This window comes from Pistacia vera, unplaced genomic scaffold (genome assembly GCF_008641045.1).
Source record: "Pistacia vera cultivar Batoury unplaced genomic scaffold, PisVer_v2 Contig351, whole genome shotgun sequence".
Lineage (NCBI taxonomy): Eukaryota > Viridiplantae > Streptophyta > Magnoliopsida > Sapindales > Anacardiaceae > Pistacia > Pistacia vera.
The window spans coordinates 570,767-575,392 of record NW_022196170.1 but is presented as its reverse complement, the minus strand read 5'-3'; the positions used below and the strand labels follow the sequence as shown (position 1 = coordinate 575,392).

Sequence of the window (4,626 nt, the reverse complement as noted above, 5' to 3'; positions counted from 1 at the left end):
TGTTGTTAATTCTTATTGAGCATTAATTCTAAGTTTTATTATTGTGTGTAATGCTTTCAATTCTTAAGGATCCGAGGGTTGAATGATATCATGGGTTGGGTTGAGATCGAGAGATGAAACTTGATTAGTCTAAGGTAATAAAACCATAGATTGAGCGAACGCTAGAGAAAGGTTACCGCGATCTGTGAGGCTCTGGTAAATTCCATAGAACTTAATGATCTCTTAGCTTCTAAATTCAACTTAGAGATATTTTGGGTTGTTGCTTAAGGGTTAATTCGCTAATTGTTCGAGAGAAAGTTAGTAGAATATTAGAGAGTTTGGCCTTTAGAATAAGCTTAATTAGGTTAGCAATAATTGTCAATGCATAGGATTAAATTGGTGTGAAATCTATGCCCTAGGTTTAGTCATATTGATCTTTATATCATAGTGTTTATGAAATTCTGCATTTATTTAGTTTTTAGTTTGTTTACTTTTTCATTAAATTCATTCTTAAAATTCAGTTTAATCAAATAGCAATAAAATAGATTAGTTTGGTACTTGGTAGGTAGTTCTCTTGGGATTCGACACTCGTTTACTCGAACTTTATTACTTGCACGATTTTGTACACTTACGAATAGCCTGTCATCTGGAAATGTTACAACAAGACACACAATAAAGCCTAGGGGGAGATCATTTTCTTGATAAGCAAGTGATAGCTCAAGAGATATAAAAGATCCCACATTTTGGAAGCTCAACCACTCTGGAATTTCATGTCCAGGTAAAAAGAAAATTTCTTCACAGACAAATTTCTGTACCGAGAAAATCATTTAACGGAAAATGTTAAAATATAAAATAAAAATCATTATATAAAGGAAAAGTAGACTATGGAAGTTATACCTTTTCCTCCATGGCCTCGAGTATATTCTGAGCATTTTTCAGTTTGGAACAATTCCCCAAGTTGAGTTTCGTCACTGACACTAATGTTGAGTTCAGAACATAACTCCAATAATGTACAATTGTATGCTTGAAGAAATCGAACCTTTGATGGAAGCTTTGGTAAGGATTTAAGCCTGTCACAATAGCTTATGTCCAGAGTCAACAAATTGGAAAGTTCTTGGATGCCTGATGGTATCCATTCAAAATTGTTTCCACCTAGATTTAAATAATATAGTGAAGATATGGCCAAGACCGTCGGGTAACCTCGTGATTTCACAATAACATAAATTTAAATACTGTATACGACTCAAAAATGATAGAAAAAGCCATCCTAAATCCATCAGATGTTGACAACTATATCTGTTTAATTGTAACGCCATAAGATTGTTCAAAGATAATATGGAATATGATATTTCTCTTGTGCCAATATAATTAGCTAGGAGTGCATTCAAACCTTCTAATTGTACTAAGTTGTTGGGGAATCTCTAGATGTTTGAGCGACGCTTGAGATTAAGGTACCAAAGAGTCTTCAAACTCACAAATGTCGCTTGGGAGACTTTCAAGCCTTGAACAGTTTTCAAGATCCAAGAACTCTAGTATTGATGGGCATTCGATCCAAGACAATTTTGTTATAGATGTTCCATCTAAAAATACTTCAGTCATGTTACATGTGATTGTTGGAGCAGTCTCGAGACTTGAGCAACCAAAGAGAATAAGATATGAAAGAAATTTTGATTGAATGTCCAAAGGAAGAATTCTAAGGCTTTTGCAACCTTTAAGATTCAACATATTCAACTTTTTTAGATATTGAATTGTCGAATGAACCTCAATCAAACTTATACAACCTTCTAGAATCAAACTCTTAAGGTTTGGGATCATTGAGAGATATAGAATTCTAATTAGGTGCTTGGAGCGGATAAGGTTAATATGCTTTAACTTCTCTAAATGCTACAAACAATAAATTGAGATGAGGAAGTAACATAAATTATATGATTAGCTTCATCATTTTCTACAAAAAGAGAATATCAAGATAAATATTTGTACCTGGAGACCATTCCAGAGTTGTTTAATTTGGCTACCAGGCATGATAAGCGCAACGAGATTTTGTAACTCAAAATTTGACGGCAATGGAACCAAAGGATATCCAAACTAGTGAAAATACCTTATGTCAGATGAACTAAATTCTAGGCCCTGCAAAGCATGAACCTTATTCTCATTCTCTTCGTCCAGCGAGCAATATTGACAGCTAAAACCGCCACGCCACTCATATTTATCTAAGCAACATCTGCAATAAAAGTACCAGAAGTCTCCATGGTCTTCCTCGGCTGGGTAATAAAAGTCCAAGAATATGAGGTTTTGAATCTTCAAGAAAGCATCGTACTTCAAATTTATCTCTTTTATTTTAGAAATATCCAAGGGAATGCATTCAATTGCTTCAATTCCCTAACAATCAAATGACAATAAATTAGTATCTTAAATAAATGTCAAAGCCTACTATTGCAACACGTAGTTATAAAATTATAATCTAATTTTTTGTTTTTCGAAATTCTTTTTTGTAAAATTCAGATGTAGGCATGCCCCAAATCTAACTTAATCCTTAGCGCTAGGAATAATAAATTATAGAATGTGAATGTACATGATGCATGACAATTAAAACTAATAATAATAATAATAAATGAATGATGTTATCCAATTTATAATAATATAAAAAAAATTAATTAGTTAGTCTCTCACCGTGTTTCTTTTTAACACTTGATATATATCATCATGACACCATAATCTGTTGCATTTACTTGGATCTTTAGATTCTTGCTCGACTATTGTTTGCCCCATTTGTTGCAACAAATCATGCATTCTTATGTCACCGAATTCTATAGCTATGAGAGACTTGTTAATGAGATTACTTACTCCAAAGTTGGAGGCAAACCTACTGACATAAAAAATTTCTATTTCATAATTTATTTTAGCTCCTTTAAAATAGCAAAATATCTAGAAAAACAAAAATTTCTCTTCACCATCAAGTCCATCATAACTTATTTTCAACACATCTTGGATCTTTGGATTTGGATTTCCTTTTAAGTTACACAAAGCACTTTCCCATTCTAACTTTGGCTTGCCAAAAAGTAGGCCACCCAAAATTTTAAGAGCTAATGGAACACCATCGGCGACTACTGCTACCTTTTTGATAGCTCCACGTAACTTGTTGGAGGATAATCCAGCTTAAAGGCATGTCGACTAAAAAGTTCAAGAGCTTGATTATACATTAATCCGTTAACCTCATATATGTTATCATGACTCACTCCACAAACTTTAAGTGCTTGTTTATCCCTTGATGTTATTATTATTCGACTTCCAGGACCCAAACACTTAAGATCTCCAATTAAATTTTCCATTTGCTCTAAACATGTCACATCATCAAAAACTATTAGAACCTTCTTACCACAAAGCCTACTTTTAGTGAAGGTGGACTCTAAAATGGTTCATCGGTTCTCCAATATTGTAGAACGAAGTTATCGACTTCAACGATCTAATGCAAATTTTTCCGCCTCTTCCCTAACATTTTTTTGAAAGTACACACTTTCAAATTGACTTGAGTGTTTGGTAAATACTGCACGAGCAAGAGTCTTCCCCAAATTCCTACCCTTTTGACAATATCTTTCGACTCAATACGTAATAGTGATTCAATTTCCTTGATTCTTGGTTTTACTCCAACAAGGCCTTTGTAATCAATTTCGGACGTATGATTCAGTATTTTCAAAATAAATTCGACAATTTTTTCTATCAAGTCAGCTTCATCCCTAACAAAATATAAAACATATTAGTAAGTTTAATTAAATCAAAGAGAAAAGTAATTCTATTTAAATTACAATAAATATTCAATAACTTTTAGTTAAAATGCCCAAGTGCTTTTAAAGTGGAAATCACCTGGTATTTTTTGAATCAAAGCCAGAGAGATTAGCCGCTTCTGTCAAAGCACTCTTCCATCTCAAAACCTTCTCCGAGTCCTGCTAAAATCGTTCTTCATGCTTCATAAACGCTTCCCCAAACGTTCCGATTTGATTCCTTACATCTGATGGATCCACGTAATAGAAAATTAGCAATACGATCATATCTTGCAATTTCTTGCATTTAATGATCTTTACAAGTTCTTCAAGGCACATGTAGATGAGGCATACCCTTTTGAGATGATGATAACTGAAATCTTTGATTCTTCGATCACAGTCAAAAGAGCTTCTGAAATTTCATCTCCTCGGTGAAGATCATTATCAATAAATGCTTCAATTTTCTTTGAACACAAAGTTGCATAAAGATGGCTTAAAAAATTTTGGCGTGTATTCTTACCTCTAAAACTAAGGAAAACATGATGTTTTGTTTGAGAAGTTTTGGAAGAAGAAGAAGTCATTAAGACACTTTACAGTTGATGAAAGATTCCTTAAAGAAGAGATAGTATTGAAGAACCCAACTCAAAATTATATAACCAAGACAGTGATATGCCTGCCTACTACATGAACCTTCCAAAAAGTTTCGTGCAAATTTTGAGTAATTTCTTTCTTTTTAGGCAGGACCGTGTCTTTTGCAGTCTTGCTTATTAACGTACACTGGTATTTTCACCCACCACTGTGCCAGTTAATTCATTTAGGGTCTTGTTAAGAGTCTTCTAAGTTTACTAATTACATGAAAAGAAAATATCTTATCCAATCTTCAAATTTG

At 33.3% G+C, this 4,626-nt stretch overlaps 1 long non-coding RNA gene across 1 annotated transcript; it reads right to left on the bottom strand.

Moving 5' to 3' along the window:
- Nucleotides 1–622: 622 nt before the first annotated feature.
- LOC116139438 lies at nt 623–4,383 on the bottom strand. Its single transcript, XR_004129459.1, has 4 exons — nt 4,092–4,383; nt 3,841–3,985; nt 877–2,358; nt 623–788 (listed from the first exon to the last, which is right to left on the bottom strand). It is a non-coding gene; the product is annotated as an uncharacterized LOC116139438 (long non-coding RNA).
- Between the last annotated feature and the right edge of the window lie 243 nt (nt 4,384–4,626).